This window comes from Dendrobium catenatum, unplaced genomic scaffold, assembly GCF_001605985.2.
Source record: "Dendrobium catenatum unplaced genomic scaffold, ASM160598v2 fragScaff_scaffold_66, whole genome shotgun sequence".
Classification (NCBI taxonomy): Eukaryota; Viridiplantae; Streptophyta; class Magnoliopsida; order Asparagales; family Orchidaceae; genus Dendrobium; species Dendrobium catenatum.
The window spans coordinates 139,318-160,042 of record NW_021318528.1 but is presented as its reverse complement, the minus strand read 5'-3'; the positions used below and the strand labels follow the sequence as shown (position 1 = coordinate 160,042).

The window sequence follows — 20,725 nt, the reverse complement described above, 5'->3', positions numbered from 1 at the left end:
AGGGAGTGAGTTACGCTTAGCAAATGACAACTACATCTAAAGTTCATGCGCATAGAAAAGAAAACAATATGTAGGTTGAGAACATGTGCTAGTGTATGTCTTAAGCCATGTACTATGTTTACTATATGTTTGACGTGAGATCTATCCAATCATATGCTTATTCTTTTATTCATATCATATACATCCGTACTGGAGTACCGAATTGTATTGATCAGGTACACATTTAATGGCCATATCATTTTCTTTTCTTTCCATATTGCTTCAAAGGCCGTATTTGCTCCAAGAGCCACATATTGGTACATCGCCATCAATAATCACAAGCTATGCATTTCATATTTCTCAATAAAAATAATATGAATTATATATATGCTGTATTTTGATTTAAGCATGAAGATAAAATAATGCACATGATTTAATATGAAATGCTAAAGAGTTTTATCCAAATAACATATGATTTAAACCATTGAATACTAAATGAACATGTGAACATGGCATATAGGCATATGAACATAAAATTTCTATCTTGTATGCTAACTTGAATATAACAATGATATAAGGAATTATATACATAAGAAAAATGAACATGTTCTCTAGAATGTAGGGTCACTTACCTTGAGGTTTCTTCGCTCAACTTCTCTTCGCACAATTTTCTATTAATCGTCTTCTTCTAAGGTTCAATACCTAAAGCAAAAGTTACAAAAAAAAAACCAATAACCTCTTCTCTTTGTTTTTATACAAATCTAAAAATCCATATTCCACCATACCTACACCCTATACTTCTCTTAGTTACATCCTATACATTCTCTTAGTTAATGATCATAATTAATTATCCTCTTTAATCCTCTTAGGCCATTCTTTTAGTTAATACATAACCCACTATCCTTACACCTAAAGCATGCTTATTATCACAATTTATTAATTCTTCACAAACCACAATCTAAACATTCATTTTCTTTAATAAAAAAAATGGAATTTTAATATAACATTTTTGGATTTAAATATAACCTAAATTATGGGGATCTAAAATCTCATTCATTTCATTCTAATTGCTTCTAATTTACTCCCCTATCCTATACATATAATTAAGACATTATTATTTTTGGAATTAAATCATATAATAAATAAGAAAATTATTTTTTTTTTTTAAAATTGCAATTTCTTTTATTTAGAGACATCTCTAAATCATTTGGAATTGCTTTAGTGAACATGCAACCCTAGAATCCCTAAGTTAGGAAAAACCTTAAGCTTTCCTTAATTTTTAAAATCAAAATTCTTTAAGAAATCTTTGCATTTCTTAATCCAAAACCCTTCCCTCACATTCTTCTAACAATCCCTACAAAATAAAATATAAAAAGAGAAACCCTAAATTTTGGGTTTAATTTTTTTTCTTAAGAAACCCTAACATATAGGTTATAAAACAATTAATCCAAACAAATCCTAAAGGTTTTCTAAAGAAATCCCTAAGAAAATCAAACCCTAAAATTTCTTACTTCAATAAAAACTTAAGAAAAATACATATTCTCAAGTTTAAAACTTACCTTTTTTCTTCCTCAAGCCTTCCCTTACGTTTTTCCTAAAGAAGCTCGCCGGAAAATTCGCCGACCGCTGGCCAAGAGAAGTCTCCCGTCACCTCCTCTCTCCCGTCGCCCTCTCTGCTCGGCCGAACGAAAATCACCAAGGGACCGAATAATTCGGTCCCTTAAGGCTTATGAGGGCTTTTAGAGAAAATGTAATGCCAATTTACGCATGTGCCCTTGCCATACTCATTTCCCTTAAGAGATCTTAGGAGTAAAAATGGAAGATCTAGCCAAAATTTACTTAAACGATCTTCGGCGAATTTTAACTTCAAAACTGTGCGAAATTGGATATAAGTTCTTTATACCATTTCGATCGAAATTTTGTGACGAATTTAATAAAACTTATTTCGTCAAATTCCGACGACATCAAAATTTCACTTAAGTTCGTCGCGGTGCATCGATATGCGTGCGATGTATAAAAATTTAAAGTTTATTCAAGATAATGACAGCGATGACTTAAATGATGACTTAAAGTTCACTCAATTTTTACACCATAATTGAGTCATTTGGTCAGATAATGACAGCGATGACTTAAATGATCAAGAATTCCCAGACTCAGGTTAGTAATAGTGGGAGTATTCTCATGGATAAAAATTTAAAGTTTATTCAAGATATAAAGCCTCCTTTGTTTTCAAGTGGTGGACCCTTAGAGGAAGAAAATTGGCTGATGAGGATAGAAAAGATTTTGGAGGGTATGTCTTGTCATGAGGATATGAAAATTACTCTTGTTGCTTATGTTTTTTACAGTGAGGCAGAAAGATGGTGGTGAAGTCAGCTACAAAAGATATTTGGAGGGCGATCTAGCAGTCAAGTCTTATGAGGAGAATTTGTAAAGGTATTCAGAGATTGGTTTGTACCCATGTCAGCTAGGAGATAAATACAAGACAACTTTAACAAGCTGGTTCAGGTGGATCGTTCCATTTTGCAGTATGAAACATAATTTATTATGCTGTCAAGATATGCCCCTTACCTGATACCAAATGCTGAAGAGAAGTGCCATCGCTTTCTGTCTGGATTGAAGGATATTACAAGGCAGTCTCTAATACCTTTTAGGATTGAAGACTATTCCATTTTGGTGGAAAGAACTAGAAGGATTGAAATGGACTTACAGGCGACTAAGAGGAGGGACTTCTAAAAAAGAATGATTGAGGGTAGGCCAAAGACTACTCAATTTGCTCAGTCTTCTAAATCTAAAGTATCTACTTGGAAGAAATCCAGACCCAGCAATTCTGACAGTAGTGTTTCTGCTGCTATAGTATGCAATAAGTGTGAAAGGACGCATAAGGGAGAGTGCCTCTTTGACACTAACACTTGCTACTGGTGTCATCAGCCAGGGCATATGACAAAGTCTTGCCCTCTTCTGGGACAGAAATCTGCTACAGAGGTCAGGTCAGGAAATACTACTTAGAGGACAGCTGGTAGACTAAGAATCATGGAGTCTACAACATCTGTTCCATCTTAGGGTCAGACTCATCAGAATGTTCAGCATTGAGTATATGGATTATCCCAACAATAAGTTAAGGGGTCTCCTGATGTTGTTACAAGTATGTGATTTAATTAATTGTCAATGAAATTTTTTTATATATTTTATGAGTGAAAAATGAACGTTGTCTTTTATGTGATTAAGGACAATCTTAATGTGTAATACGCCTGTTAAAGTTCTATTTGATAATAAAGCATCACACTCTTTTATTTCAGAAGAATTTATTAGATTTGCAAGTTTGTTTTCTACACTCATGTTGAAACCATTGTTAGTTTTAATGCCAAATAGAAATCAAATGGAAACCAATAGGAGATGTCATGTGGATTTGAGGATAGGTGACAAGAACTTAGAAGCAGATTTGATTATTTTTCCATTGTCTGAATTTGATACAATCTTAGGCATGAATTGATTATTTTATCATTTCCTGATTATAAATTGTAACAAGGAGGTAAGATTTTAAATGCCAATAATAAAAGAATTTAAATTTCAAGGAGATAGAGAAATAAATACTATTATGATTTTATCCTTAAAGGCTTATCATTTATTGAGGAAAGGATATGAAGGCTTTTTGACAATGTTAAGGAGGAGAAGAAGACAAAAAAGGAGCTGAAGGATATTTCAATTATACAAGAATATCTAGAAGTGTTTGTAGATGACTTACATAGCTTACCTCCAAGTAGGGAAATAGATTTCTCTATTGAATTGGTGACAGGAGCTGAACCTTTTCCTAAAACGCCTTGCAGAATGACAATAAAAGGACTGAGGGAGTTGAAGGATCAATTGCAAAAGTTGTTGGATAAGAAATACATTAGGCCTAGTACCCCCCCCCCTTAGGGTGCTCCTATATTATTCGTGAAGAAGAAAGATGGAAGCTTAATGCTCTGTATAGATTATAGATAATTGAATAGCTGACAATGAATAATAAATGTCATCTTTCATGGATAGATGATTTGTTTGATCAGTTGGAAGGGACTTCAGTATTTTCAAAAATTGATTTGAGATCAGGGTATCATCAACTCAAGATTCGAGAAGAATATATAACAAAGACAGCCTTCAGTGCTAGATATGAGTATTATGAATTTGTGGTGATGCCTTTTGGTCTTACAAATGCCTCTGCTGTGTTTATGGACTTCATGAATAGAATCTTTAAGCCATTTTTAGTATTCGTAGATAATATTATGGTTTACTCTCCAGATAAAGAAATGCATGCAAACCATTTAAGAGATGTGTTACAGGCATTAAGAGGAAATGAATTATATGCTAAGTTCTCCAAGTGCGAATTTTGGCTGAAGAGTGAACTTTCTAGGGCATGTGATCAAATAATGAATGAAAGATTTCATGTTTAATGATCTTTTTTTATTGTTTATGAATTTATGCTAAATACCTGTTACCTGCTGAGCATTGACTCACCTCTACTTATGTGAATGTTTTTCAGGAGAGACTGCTAGAGAGTGATGGCCGAAAGATCGATTACCTACCATCCTAGAGAATCACAGGATGACAGGTTTTTATGTTTTTTTATGCCTAGGTGTTAGTCTATGTGAAAATTTATGTATTGGGGACTTTTTAAGCTATTGTTATGTTTTTAGATTGTTATTTCTGATATTGTTGAAAATTTCAAATTTAATGTTTAGTTGCTCTTTTTTTAATTGAAGTTGGATGAACATTTGTACATGTTTGATTATGAATGAAGTTTTATGTGTTACCGTATGACTTTCTGTTCCCACCCCGTCAATTCAGGTTAGCTGGGTCGGGTCGTGACAGTCGGGACAACCACTTAGATTGCGAAGATGACAAGGTACGAGGTCAGTGTGAGCTATAGGCGATAAGAGAGGGGGTCGACACCAGGGCTGGATGGGTCGGCTACGAAGCCGATGGCAGCAGGACAGGGGTCAAAATTTAAGTCGGGGTTGACAATGGAAGATCTGAAATCGGGGGTGGAGGCTTTGAGTAGGGAGATGCAAAAGAGGGAGATGAGTTGGCAAGGAGGGTTTCGGTCTGAGAGCTTGAGCCGATTAGCGGGGGGGGGGGGGAGAGGGGGGGGGGGGGTCTCTGTGTGGCTTGCCTTGTTTGAACCAGAGAGGCGGAAGAGGGGTTTTGGTCGGGTCTTCCTATGAGCATAGGGGGGTGTGCCACTCTGTGCCGTTTTAAGGTATGAAAAGCAAAAAAGGTGAGCGATCGACCTCTCCTATGTAATTGGAGAATTAATGGAAGCGCTCTTATTCCTCTGTAAACAAAGCCATAGGTTCCATCCCTTTCTTCTTCTGTCTGAGCCGCATGTATAGTTTGAATCGCACAGATAACGCATGTTCTAGGATATTGCAGCCATTGATTTGATTTATTGATTTAGGAAGGTATTCAAATCAGTTAAAAAGTGGTTTAGATTTTAATTGAAGTTAGATTGAACCAAATGGGTTGAAATTTAGCCCGAATCGGAATCGATTCGATTCAATTTGGGTTCAATTTGATCCGATCGAGTCAATTTGACCAAATGGGGCACGAATTGATGCAATCTAATTTAGTTTGGGATCAATCGAATCAATTGTGTTCAAATCGAACCTGATTTGAGTTAATTGAGTCGATTTGGGTTAATTTAGTTCGATTGTGTCAATTTGATGAAATTAAACTCGAATTGGCTTCAGCTCTACTCATATTAGGTTCGATAGGGCCCAATCGAGTCAATTGAATATGATCGAGCACGTTCATGCTCAAATTCCCACTTAATCGAAGGTACATGGCCATGCTCGATGTTAAAACATGCAAAAAGCGATGTCATCAAGTATGACGTGTGCCATAGGAGGTCGACGTGATCACCTTCTTGATTTAATGTTCTAACATTAAATCACTAGCTCTCCCCGTTCTCTCTCTCACAGCTATTTGCTCTCTCGCTTGGTCTCCCCACTTAAGGCCATCATTAGGGATTGCCAAATTGTGTTAGGTGGCGGTGTTTGAAATGTGTTGAGAAAGCTTAGGTTGAACTGGTTTTTCCCAAAGGAAAGAGAACAGGTTATTACAAAAGCAACCCAAATTAGAGTGGTAGGTGATTTCATTGATGAGTTTGTGAGGGGATTATTGTCACGACTCTGCCTGAGTACTTATGTCAAGAATGTCGATGGGATAGTGATATAATTCCTTCAACAATAACTAAAACAATCAAATAAAATAGCATCCAGAAAATTTTAAAATAGCCACTAATTATCCATTATAAGTTTGCACATATATAAAATAATTCATATGTATTTTAATTAAATTTTTTTTTTAATTTTATTTATTTTTTGTCTATATACAAAACCTTTTTTTTAGCCATTTACTTAATAAAAGTTTTATCTATAATATTTAATTTAATGGGTTCAATTTACATCATCATACTCAATGTTTAATTATATTTCTATGCTATATCTATAAATTGGAATAATATGCATATAAATCAGTTCTTTCACTATTCATGACAATATTAATGACATCAAAAAACATCAAAACTACGTTGGAGATGGCAAATTTTGTTAGGGGAAACTTCGAAAGCATAAATGTTATCAAAGACAATGTTGAAATGTTATCAAAGACACCGTTCAATGCATGAAAGGTCATAAAAGATAATGTCGGACACATTGAACGTCATAAAAAAAAATGCTGAAGGTGAACTAAATATTAAATCATATATTTAATTGCAATTTATATTATATTCTATGAAAAAGGATTGAAATGATGTTTAAATAAAACCTTATCACCTTGTTCTTCCTCTTTGTCGAATGAGATCTCAGAGTCCGATCCATCCTCTTTCTTGTCAAGTAGAATTATCAAATTTATTAAATCAAACTAAAATTTTAAACATATTTTTTAACTATAAATAGGAAACTTTCTCTTTGTCCTCTGACTCTACCAAATCAGTTTTTGTTCTTTTTTTATTTCAACTTCAGCAACTAATGAAATGATCTATTCTTCTTTTCTGATTTCCGATTCTTGCACCCAAATCAAAATCAATTAATAGTTGAACACTAACTCTTTTTCTTCTCTGAGACTTGAAAAAGTGGCATGGCTCTTTCTTTCCTATCAAAGAGGAACGCATAGAAATGCCAAATTGAATGAACCCCTTCATCTAAGTTAAACTGCAATCCCCTCTGATTTGATTGCATACTCAAATAACTCTTATTCTTCTCATTCGTTTATGTCCTACACCAACCATTGAACAAAATATACAGGAAAATATAATCGACGATTGAACTCTTCTTTTTTGTCGATCAAAGAGCACAAATCTCTATTCTCTGTTGATTGAAGCGACGAACTTCTCTACTCCGTCGATTGAAGCAACCAAACCCCTCTTCTCTGTTGATTTAAATACACCAACTTCTCTTCTTTGTCAATTCAATCCACAAACTATATGCAGACCCTCTTCTCCCTCTCCTCTGTCTTCAACTCTATTGAACTGATTGAAACTGAAGTCGACTTTGCTCATAACATCGCAAGGAGTTACTTCTCTCTGTGTTGTATGCTCGTCCCACACCTACTTGCTTGGTTCTCCATACAACAACAACAACAACATCAAGCCTTTATCCCACTACGTGGGGATAACCACTACATGAATCCTTTTTCTCCATTGTGTCCTATTAAAAGCCAAATTCTCGTTTAAATCTAATAAAGAAAGGTCATTCCTAATATTTTCTAACCAAGTCTTTTTAGGTCTACTCCTACCTTTCTTAACACAAGTCAAATCTAATACCTCTACTCTCTTAACTGGGTCGTCGGAAGGCCGCCTTTTTATGTGACCAAACCATCTAAGGCGACTCTCTCTAATCTTATCTTCTACTGGAGCTACTCCAACCTTTTCATGTATATGCTCATTTCGTATCCTATCTCTAAGGGTAAAGCCACTCATCCATCTAAGCATCCTCATCTCTGCCACACTTAACTTAGTATTATGCTTCTCTTTTAATGGCCAACATTCGGCACCATAAAGCATTGCAGGCCTCACTACCATCTTATAGAATTTTCCCTTAAGTTTGAGGGGTACATTTCTATCACATAACAAGCCCGATGCATTCCGCCACTTCAACCATCCAACTTGAATTCTGCTGATAATATCCCCATCTATTTCACCATCACTCTGAACAATAGATCCAAGATACCTAAAACGTGTACTCTTATTAATGACTTGATCGCCCAAAGTCACAATCCCCTCACTAGGACTATTACTGCTAAAATTACACTCCATATATTCCGTTTTAGATCTACTCAAGCGAAAACCTTTAGACTCTAAGGTTGACCTCCATAATTCAAGTTTACCTTCAACTCCCTCTCTAGTCTTATCAACAAGAAGAATATCATCAGCAAAAAGCATACACCAAGGTACATCATCTTGCAAATGTCTAGTGAGAACATCCATGACTAAAGCAAATAGATATGGGCTTAAGGCTGATCCTTGATGTAACCCAACCGAAATAGGGAAATACTTGGTCAATCCACCTTGTGTTTGAACACAAGTAATAGCTCCTGCATACATATCTTTAATGATTTGAATATAAGCATTATTGACTCCTTTCTTTTCAAGAACTCTCCATAGCACTTCTCTTGGAACTTTATCATATGCTTTTTCTAAATCAATAAATATCATATGTAGATCCTCCTTATTTCCTCTATATTTTTCCATCAAACCTCTGAATAAATGTATGGCTTCCATAGTCGACCTACCCGGCATGAATCCAAATTGATTTTGAGAAACATTAGTATCACGTTGCAACCTATGCTCCATAACTCGCTCCCATAGTTTTAAAGTATGACACATTAACTTAATACCTCTATAATTCGTGCAATCCTGTGCATCGCCTTTATTCTTAAAAATAGGAATTAATACACTCATTCTCCACTCATCTGGCATCTTTTTAGTCTTCAAAATAGTATTAAAAAGTTTAGTAAGCCAAGAAATCCCTTCATCTCCTAAGCATTTCCACACCTCTATTGGAATATCATCAGGTCCAACAGCTTTTCCACCCTTCATTCTATTTAAAGCCTCTCTAACTTCAGTTTTACTAATACGCCGATAAAAACAGAAATCTTTACTTTCATTTAGGGTGCTAAGGTCACTATAGTCAATCTTATTTTCACACTCTTCATTAAAAAGTTTAGCAAAATATCTCATCCACCTTTGTTGAATATCATCTTCTAAGAAAAGTATTTTTTGATCTTCATCCTTAATACACTTCACTTGAACTAAATCCTTACTACTCCTATCTCTTTGTTTGGCTAACTTATACATATATCTTTCTCCCTCCTTAGTATTTAATCTATTATATAAATCGCTAAAAGCTAATGTCTTTGCATCGCATATTGCTTTCTTAGAATCCTTACGAGCCACTTTATATAATTCCCAATTATCAGAATTTTTAAAATTAAACCAATTTTTATAACAAATCTTCTTATTTTTAATCTTTTCTTGCACAATTGGATTCCACCACCAACTATTTTTACTATTAGGAGCTTTTCCCTTAGATACTCCAAGCACATCTTTTGCAATATTCTTAATATCACTAGCCACTTTTTCCCACATAACATTAGCATCCTCATGCACAGACAAAATCTTAAGATCTAAAATCTTATTCCCAAAAATATTTTTGTTAATATTCTTTAAATGCCCCCATCTAATCCTAGAAAAACGTTTTACTTTATTTTTTATTTTATGCCCCTTTATCTTAAAGTCCAAAACTAATAATCGATGTTGGGTACATAAATTTTCACTCGGAATAACTTTACAATCTTTGCAATCTAAACGGTTTAATTTTCTAATAAGAAAATAGTCAATCTGGGTTGTACTACATCCATTTTTATAAGTGATGAGATGCTCATTCCTTTTCTTAAATAAGGTATTAGCAATTGAAAAGTCATACGCTAAACAAAAATCTAATATGGTCTTGCCACCTTCATTCGTCGTTCCAAATCCATGGCCACCATGAATGCTTTTAAAATCATCTACCTCTCTACCAGCATGTCCATTTAAATCTCCTCCAATAAAAACTCTTTCTTCCAGAGGTATATTTTGTATTAATTCTTCTAAGTTATTTCCAAAAATTTAATTTAGAACTTATATCCAAACCTACCTGAGGAGCATAAACACTTATAATATTAACAATCTTATCCTCAACAACAATCTTTAAAGCTATAATTCTATCACCAATCCTATTAATTTTTATAACATTATCTTTTAAACTCTTATCTATAATGACACCTACACCATTTCTAGTACGACTCCTACCCGAATACCAAAGTTTAAATCCTAAACTATCGATTTCCTTGCTTGGTTCTCCATGTGGGAGGAAAAAAAAGGCTTTGTTGAACCAGTTCAGCTGGCTATTACAACTATTTTAAGATATGGTTCAGAAAGCCACTTGTATAGTAGGATTGACGAGGTTATAGTCTAGAGTGATTCACTTCAATAGATAATTTGATAATAATATGTTGAGGATTAAGAAGTCCAACATAGTAATCAGCTGCTAAATGCAAGTAACATAAGCGTACATATAATTTTAGGATTGGAACACCCCAAAGAGAACTTTACGATAATAAAAAAAGATAATGGAATAGTAAGCTTGAAAATATTTATTGAAAATAAGTTTAGACTTGTCATAAAAAAATTGGGGGTTGTTTGTGTTGGGGAGGGTTAGATCTGTGGTAAAAAAACAAAGGAGATTGGGTAGATGATGTCTATTGAGATCTTGAAGCCTTTAAGCCCCCAATAACTTCATAGAAGGATCAAGGAATGCAGGTAGTAGAAGAAATTACAATCAAAGATGCTTTGAAGGTAGGTGGAAATGTGGAATCACAAGGGAAACTTCAATCACCTAAATCAATAGTGGTGAAAGCAAGCCCTAAAAGGTGAAATAACATGAGTCAAACCATGAGGGCAACTGATAAAGTGGGTTGTGGGTTTGTGATGGGAGTGGGTATATAGGGTTTGAATGCCTGCAGTATTGAATTGTTTAAGATGAAGGGAGGAGCAAAGGCTAACAAGAAAATTGTGAATGAAAACATGGGAGTGACAAGAGAAGATTGGAATAATTTACAAATGGAATTATCTGAGACACTTGGGAGAAGATTCAAAATAGGAAATGATCAGGCAGGAGATGGACGCTGACACCATAAGGCTTTAGAAGGAAACAAGAAGGGTCCTCTACGAAGAACATATGTATAAGTGTGAAGCGATGACTTTGCAAGCAGGAATCAATCAAGAGACAGATGCTGGCACCATAAGACATTAGGAGGAAACAAGAAGGATCCTTTACGAAGAACGACATGATGGTGTGAAGTGACGACTCACAAACACCTATGAATGGAAGCATGCCAATGAGGAACAGTCACTATCATGGGTTGTGAGCGCAATCACGTGCAAACAAGTAGGGGTTAAATAGGGGGCAACCAATGTGGGTTGAGTGAACATGAGCATGAGTTAAGCATTGACCTTTGAAAAATGCATTTGAGTGAACAGGAGAGGGTGAGTGCACACTTATTTGGATAGCCTAAATGCATGTGATAGGGCAATTGAAGAGAGGGCTTTACGAGGTTTTAGAAGGTCAAGATTTTGTTTCTTCATGGTCCAAGCCATGACGCATGGCCAATATGTTTGAGTAGAGTAGCCTAGAGAAGTAGATAGGGTAGTCTATCAAAGTTTAGCTCATCGAGCTCTAAAATTAATTTAATTAAGTTCATTTGATTTGTCAATTAAACCTGATATGGATTAGGATTTGCTTTAGGTTTACTAGAGTCACCATTGTATAACCTAGGGTTTACTTGAGGCCACTATAGAAGAACTAAGTTTATTAGTTGAAGCTAGTTTTGTAGGTTGGAATGGGTGCAAGTATAGTGACTTGCTAGACTAGGAAGACAATGGGTTGACCTAAAACTTTAGGTTAATATTGCTAAGGCAAGTATGAGTTGACTTGGGTTTTTAAGGTCAGGCGTAATCTAACTCTTGCTAAACACCATCAAGTTTTACTTAGTACTATAAGAGTCTACCTAACCATGTGAGCTTAGGAGGGCCAATTAAGGTTAGTAGGTCAAGGAGTACTCTCCACACTAACACTAACACATGAATAGTGGGAGATGCCATTAGTGTAATGACAATTTAATCTATGCCACCAAAGATTAGTTATTTAAGTGAAAAAAAATCTAAAGATTCTTCACGTTAATGGTACATTTTCTTAAGTTTGTTGAATTCACCATGTGCAAGGATTGTAGTTTAAGCAAATAAAGTATTATTAGTTTCTCTAAGGCTAGGACAGAACTAAATGCCAAAGACTTGATTACTTGAGATAGTGAAATCATACATATTGTCATAACCCATTTTAATATCCTACAGTTAATCTGAGGTGTAACAGAGGGGAGAGTTTGGAGAGATATATCTCTTACTAATATTCATCATGAAATATATCGGTCAAGATCAAGTGAGTAGGAAATAACCTATCAAGACTATCCCAACACATCAACTTTTTTCAAACCTTAAGATTTTATTTCATATTTCATAACTGGAAGCATATTTAAAATGCATTGAATAAAATACAGAGTTTACTAAACTTTCAAATAACAATTACATACCCAAAAGTGTGTCTGTACAGCTTTCTATTTCGACTTCTATGTACACCCAAAACATATGTACACAGACGCGCAGTCAATCTCCTGCCTAAAACCCTATGAGCTCTTTCATTTTTTCTTTAGTACAGCCATTGCTAATGGGATAGAGCTCAATAAAATATGTAAGTATAGCATAAGAAATAAGAAACATGTTTGCAGTCAATTAAAAATACTTTAAGGGTTTATAAATAAGCATGTACAAAACATTAATATATATTTAATTTTTCACATTTCATGTTCTATTTACTATTCAATACTTTGGGCAAGTCATATGATGACTATAGGTTTTTGCACACTTATAACTCTCTAATTCAAGGTTGGATATACATTCTTAACTTTTATAATTAGAGGGCAACTCTCTCATTCAAGAACGGATTTAAACTCCCAACTTTTAGAAGTGAGAGAAAGTAGGGTACCTTCTGTATGGCTAGCGGTGTAAAAAGGCATATTTGGGTCGGGTTTGGCTCGAACCCATAATTGACTCGAGTTCAAAGAGGTTGACCTTAACTCGACCCGATTTGTAAGCGAGTCAAATTGTTTGACATGGACTCGACCCATGTGGGTTACCGGGGTTGACCCGACTTAAACAGTAACCCGGATTACATAAGCGCAGCGAGCGCGGTGCGTGTGCTGGAGGGCGAGCACGGTGCAGGCAAGCATGGAACGGGCTTGGGTCTAGGTGCATGGGCTCAAAAGTAGCGAACGCGGCCTACTGGCGTTAGCGAACGCGGTGCGGGCGAGGTCGACATTGGTGCAGTGTTAGCGCGGGAGGACGAGAGCAGTGCAGGGCCTGCAGGTTCGAATTACACTAGCTTAGGGGAAGGAGATGGGGATTTGCTAGTGCGGGAGAGAACAACGGAATGGGCTCACAGGAGAGCGTGGGTCTATTCAGGTTACTTTCGGGTTTCTGGATCAATCCAAACCCATCCTAATTTTAAAACGGGTCGGAATCTCTAACCCGAACTCGAACCCGACCAGTTTGACAAACATTTTGACCCGAACCCAAAATTTTTCGGGTTGGATCTGGGTTTGGTTCCAGGTCAGGTCAAATATTAACATCCTTATGCTCTGCTTCCCTATGATTATCTCATTAGGTCTTTCAGCTTTACTTGTGGGGACCTATCCCCTATGTATGACTTATCTCTTTTAACCTTTTCATTTATTTTTTATAACAATCATCAAAATCCCATTACAATAAATACTTGATGAACTTAATGAACATATAACTAAAGACATAATTAAACTTGAAATAATGCTATCACAAATATATGAAAATATGCGGTCACAATCATGGTTTAAAATTGCACAATAAGAGGTGCGCCTTGAGGCCTGTCTAAGCGTAATTTTAAACTTTTAAGCCTCAAAGCCTACGCAATGAGAACTGGCATTGAGGCGTACGCCTCAACTTCACTGAGGCGCACCTTCGCCTCATGTTTTAGAGGTGTCCACCTCTTAAAATGAAAAAAAAAAAATGCTCGGTATCACTCGGTACAACAATGCTTAGTTCCACTAGGTACATGCTTGGTACCGCTCGGTACATGCTCAATACTGCTCGGTACATGCTCGATACCCTTCCAAGGGCGCTTTCTCTTGACAGTGCCTGACCGGGTAGGTCGAACTTTGCCAGGGGGAAGCGTCCCCTCGGACCCCCGGCTGCCCAGCATATTGTTGTATTCATTATCTTTAGCAATAGTTGTTAGTGTTACTCTGTTTCTTTATGAAATCTCTAAAATGTTATATTGTAAGAGTGAAAGTAGTGAAAGCGTAACAAAAGCGCAGCAAAAGTGCAACAAAAGTGCAATACAAGCGTAGCAAAAATGCAGTGACAATGGTAGACAAACTGATTATGGAACTTACTCAGTATAATATGGAGGTCCTTTTCACAAAACAGATCGATCTTGTATTTCAAAATAAGGTGATAGATGGAATCACTAAGAAGAAGAGCTTTCAGCAGTTGGTCGAACGAGACTCCAAGCAATAGGCGAAGAGCAACTCACGGTGGAAGGAAGCCGATGCCGAACGAAGAGGGAAAAAGCACTACAGGAAAATGTCCTATTACCGTCGTATTTTTCTGGCAGACATCTGGTCGCCGAAAATGGCGATGCTGTTACCGACGGAACATGTGCGACGGAAACTTTACGGCGGTCTTTCCGGCGGCTGACCTGTCGCAAACTTACAGGCGGAGAATGCACGGGTTATGCGCCTGTTTTATAACTTTACCGGTGCATAGTCTGTTGGTAAGTACCTGCGGACGTACCGGCGTCTTTTGTGCCGGACTAACTTAAACATGATGAAATTATACTGGCGATTTCGCGCTGGTAATCGGACCGTCAGAACGTCCGCCGGTAATTATCATATATCGGGCAAGCCCTAGGGCTGCCTTCTCATTTCTCTGTTTCGTTAATTTTCGCTCCGTGCCTCCTCCCCTTCGCCGCTGTTCGACTTCGCTCCGTTCTCCTTCAAATATGTTCGACTTCACTCCCTACTATTCGACTTCGCTCCGACGGCACTGTTTGACTTCGATGGCTGTTCGACTTCGCCGTTCGACTTTGCTCCGACGGCTCCGACGCCTCTTGACTTTGCTCCTTCGTCGCGATTCGACTTGCTCCGTCGACGGTGTTGGACTTCGCTCCTTGGTCGGCGTTCGACAGTGTCGCTGTTCGACTTCGCTCCTTCGTTCCGATCCTTTGCTCCTTCCATCGCGGTTCAACTTGCTCCTTTGACCGTGTTCGACTTTGCTCCTTCGCTCCGATCCTTCGCTCCTTCGACCGTGTTCAGGTAACTTTCTCTCTTTCGCGCTATTTGACTTCGCTACTTCGACGACCTAACTTAGACATTAACGCTCGAAGACCTAGCTTCCACATTAATGCTTGATCGTTTGCTATATAGGTAACTTGTTCGACTTCGCTTGCTGGATCGGCTGTTACGACATTTTAAGGGGAGCTAGCTTGCTGTGTAGGTAACTTTCTTTCTTTCTCTTGTAACGTTGCGCATGCAGTAATCATCATCATTTGTTATAAAAGAAATAAGCATATACGTGAAAATGTTGGAGTAGCTCCAGTGGAAGATAAGATTAGAATGAGTCGCCTTAGATGGTTTGGTCGCATTTAACGGAGGCCTTATCTAGTGATGTCATCGTTGTTGATGTGTTGGAATTAGCTAGTGATATGCATAATATGTGGGAATTAACTAGTGATTTGCATATATAATTATGATCTCAGATAGGGTGATCCCAGTAGTTGGGTAAAGATAGTGAGATCTTAGAGAGATCGGGTTCAATCAATTTGTTCAATCCAATTCATTCAAAAGGTTTGTCTTATCAAATAGTATGATTAAAATTGTGCTAGTTGATTAGAGAGATGTCCATCCCGAGATCTCAGACGGATGTTGATATATTAAAGAGATGTTGTAACCTTAAAGATAGACGAGATCTCAGATGGTTGTTACCCTTTTCATTGGCCAAATTTGACATTTTCAATTAAATGCATAACTTAAAACTATTGAAGCGTCATAGCAATATTAGTTCCAATAAATGTTACAACATTATCTAATATATTCAAATTATATGTATGTCATATTATGGATATTAGAACTCAACGAAGTTGGATATATAATCGATTGGCGCAAGGACGAAAGGCATTAACGGATGAGTTCATTAGAGGGGTGAATATTTTTATTCAGACAGCTTGTCAACTACCTAGTTTCATCTCAGATGAAAAGTTTCATTTCCCATGTTCTAAACATAAAAATTAGGTGCACCTAAGCCCAGATGACGTTACTGTTGATCTATATTGTCGGGATTTCATGTCAAAATATTGGTATTGAACTTCACATGGTGAGTATGAACTACATTTCGATTCTTAATGCTACTATAGATGCAAGTGGAGCATAATTTGAGCAATATACAGAAGAGTCATCTAATAAAGAAACACAAAATTTTTATGATTTATTGCATGTTTCCCAACAACCAATATGTAATGGGTGTACCACTCGCTCAGAGCTGTCCGTTGCTGTTAAGATGTTAAGTATCAAGGTAGAATATAATGTCCCTTGTGATTGTTTTAATCAATTAATTAGATTGCTCAAAGAATTCAATCTAGCAGATAACATAATTCCTACAGATTTATATCAGACTAAGAAGTTGATTTCTAAGCTTGGTTTAACATACATAAAAATAAATTGTTGTGTCAATGGATGCATATTATTTTATAAAGATTTCTAATCAGATATTGCATGTCATTATTGCAACGCAACGAGATTTAAACCAAAATCTATCACGAAAAGAAAGCTGAAGGAAATACCAACCAGAAGGTTATTTTACTTAACCATAATTCCTAGACTGTAACAGTTATATGCATCAATGAGATCCATCGATGTATTCTTACAACCATTAATTGATGATTTAAAATTATTATGGGAAGAGAGAATAAGTACATATGATATCTCCACCAAACAAAACTTCATTATGAGTGCAGTATTACTTTGAACAATTGATGATTTTCTCCCCGTACGGTATGCTCTCAGGTTGAATACTTCTAGAAAATTAGCTTGTCCGCTTTGTATGGAATATACGAAGTCGGTCACTTTAAAGCACGGAGGGAAAAACACTTGGTTCGACTGTCATCGCATGTTCTTACCTACATATCATCCTTTTAGGCAAAATAAGGATGGTTTTGTCAAAAATAAAATAGTTATGTCGCTGCCTCCTCCTAGATTTACTAGTGAATAAGTATTTGAAAGAGTAAGATCAATGCTCACAATAGTGGATTCTCCAACATTAGCTGATTACAAATTACCAGGGTATGGTGTCAATCATAATTGGGCAAAGAAAAGTATTTATTGGTCATTACCATATTGGAGGACAAACTTAATCAGACATAACTTAGACATGATAAATATAGAGAAAAATGTATTTGATAATATATTCAAAATAGTTATGAACATCAAAGATAAATCCAAATACAACATAAAAGCAAAAATGGACTTAAATGAGATTTGTAGGAGGAAAACATTAGAACTGAGGGATGCTGGAAATGGAAGATTTTTAAAACCAAAAGCTTCATTAACTTTAAGTTTAGAGCAAAGACAATCTGTTTGTGAATGGGTGAAGAGTTTACGGGTGCCTGATGGTTATTCTTCAAATCTAAGTAGATGTGTTGACATTAGAATTGAGAGATTGTTTGGTATGAAGAGTCATGACTGCCATATCTTTATGCAATGTCTATACTACCAACTGCCTTTAGTTATTTGTCGGATCAAATTTTAAAGTCCTTGATCGAGTTTAGTATCTTATTCAAAGATTTATGCTCTTCAAAGCTTAATACAGAGTCCCTGATTCTTATGGAGCAGAATATCCCTTTTATTCTGTGTAAACTTGAGAAGATATTTCTTACAGGCTTCTTTGACTCTACGGAGCATCTGCCCGTGCATTTGCCATATGAAGTTAGAGTTGGTGGACCTGTTCAGTATCGATGGATGTATCCTTTTGAGAGGTATTTAAATAAACTTAAGAAGACTGTTAGGAACAAAACACATCCTGAAGGATCAATATGCGAAGCAAATTTAATGTACGAGACAACCCAGTTTTGTTTTTATTACTTTGAAACAACGTCACAGTCAAGTTATAGCACTGCACCTGAAAATGTGAGTCATTCCTCAAATTTATCTGTATTCAACGGTAGTGTTGAACTATTAAGCGCTAGTACCATGCGTTATTTGACTGATAGGAGATGCGAGTTGCCACTTTATATGTCTTGCTTAATTGTGATGAAGTTGAGCCATATCTCGAGTAAGTATGAATAAGCTTGCTTATAAATTTGTTCTCATACTTAAATTCAATCTAAACCTTAATGTTTACAGAAGTTTTATTGATGGATTGAATATAACAGAAGAAGTAGAAGTCCAAAAGATAGTGAAAACAGAATTCCCAATTTGATTTAGAAATACGATACATAAAATGGCTATTCATCTCTTTAATTACTTATTAAGCATGCTACTGACATATTTTACGTACTAACTATAGGTTCACACTAAAGGAAGTAATTTGCAATATTATAGGTTAGTTGATCTAGCTTGGGGACCTAATAGAGCTGTGAAGTGTTTTCAAATTTTTTTAGTTAATGGTTACAAATTCCAAACAAAATCTTGGTGTGAAGATAGAAAAATAGATAATGCTGGTGTATGTGTTAGAGGGAATACCCATACAGGTGATGATTTTGAGTATTACGGGGTATTGCAAGAAATATTAAAGTTGGAATATCCTGATGTTTGGAATAATGTTTATCTTTTTAATTGTGAGGGTTTGATCCAGTACAAAATAAATGTACAAGAAAACATCCATTGTACGATATTACAGAAGTTAAGCGAGGTAGGAAATATTCTAAGTTTGACCCAGTCATCATTGCTAGTTAGGCAAGTCAAGTCTATTTTGCAAATTACCCGAGTAGAGTACGAGGCAAGCAAGATTGACTCGTAGTTTTGAAGACCAAACTCACGGGAATTATTGAGAAGACTACTACAATACCACCAGCACCTCAATAAGAGTTTATGTCAAACATAAAAGATGTTACTAACGATGTGGACGATTAAATTATAACTATTGAGAGTGAGTTGGAGTTAGAAGAAGTGGATTTAAACATAGAGGAGATTCATGACGAATCTGATAGTGGTGCAGAAGTTTCATCGTATGAAAATGAATCAGCATAATGTAATTGATATTTGACTAATAAATAATTTTTTTAAGTGCCGCGTTATTGTATATTTATAATCTTTTTGTACTTGCATTATTTTAATTGCTGTGCTATTTTATTTTATTTTTTTGTAGTAATTCATATTGCTAATTTTTTTTAATTTTTTGTGCAGATGACTTCAGGAGATGATCGTCAAAGAGGAATAATAAAGAATATATTTGGTAAGCGTAGCAAGAAGATTACTGTTAGCTCATCCAGCAGGTCTATAAGTATTGCGGGCACCTCTTCATTTCAGCCAACTACTCAGAGTCAGCCTAGCCCACAGTTCTACTCACCAGACCCATACTTACCTTCACCGGACCTTACGCAGACTACTCCTTTCTACCCCTACTTCCCACCACCACCTTCTCATGGTGTCTATCCTACATATCCGCCATATTCATATCCGTCATATGTCCCACCACCTGCTCAGCCCTCTACAGCACTACCTCAACTCGCTACAGCATCACCTCAGCCCGTTACAGCACTACCTCAGCCCGCTACTGCACCACCTCAGCCCGTTGCAACAAAGCAGGCGACAGAGGGTCGCATGTTGATTGAACTTGACGGTGACACATAAGTACTAATTTTATTTCATCAATGCAAATAAAATTGAATTAATTTTTCTGATAAGTAATATATTTCTCTCAGGTTTCATCCGTCAAAGAAGCCAATGCATAAAATACGAGCATAATACGGAGCAGATACGATGCTCCTTATATTTCTTGGAAGAAAATCTCAAAAGAAGTACGAAATGTGGTTTAAAGAGTTTGAGGTTTATTATTATATAATTTTTTTTGTATTATAAGTAATTTACATAAGCTAACAAATTTATTTATTCTTTATTGTATGTGTTTAAATGCATAAAGATTTTTATTGGCTTCCATAACATAATGATAAAATCAGAAAGAATTTTGAGAGGCGTGGCTCGACTCGCTTGCGAGACATGTTTACTGATATTAAAAAGGCAGGCCAGCGACCACTCTGGATTGACGAGGGTTATGGGCAGAGTTGAGCAGTGCTTGGGGTAGCCCGGATTATACCAGGAGGGATCAGAATAGACAGAACATAGCTTCTGATTTTGGAGGCTTGGGTAGTTCCCTTCATACAGGGGGTTCTGTTCCTCATACTGAGCATAAAAGACATTTAGTAAGGCAATTTAAAATATTTAATAATTTTCTTTAATTAGAATACTAACATATGCTTTTCACAGAAAAAGGTGCTGGGTAAATAACTGACTCCTGTTGAATTGCATAGTCATATCCATAAGCGGCAGGAGGACCACCAATGGGTTTACGAGCGAGCGAGGAAAGCTTATGTAA

General features: G+C 36.3%; 1 protein-coding gene across 3 annotated transcripts in view; it reads left to right on the top strand.

Annotated features, from left to right (window-relative positions):
* The window catches only part of LOC110114735 (uridine nucleosidase 1), a 77,483-nt gene that overhangs the window by 20,756 nt on the left and 36,002 nt on the right, over positions 1–20,725 (top strand). For 2 of the 3 annotated variants that reach the window (XR_003700828.1, XR_003700831.1), the window contains exons 3-6: positions 19,537–19,972; positions 20,055–20,150; positions 20,310–20,552; positions 20,617–20,721. The exons of the other annotated variant lie outside the window; for it this stretch is intronic. The gene's annotated coding sequence lies outside the window, so the exon portion shown is untranslated. The remainder of the gene's footprint in view (positions 1–19,536; positions 19,973–20,054; positions 20,151–20,309; positions 20,553–20,616; positions 20,722–20,725) is intronic. 3 annotated transcript variants of the gene reach the window in all.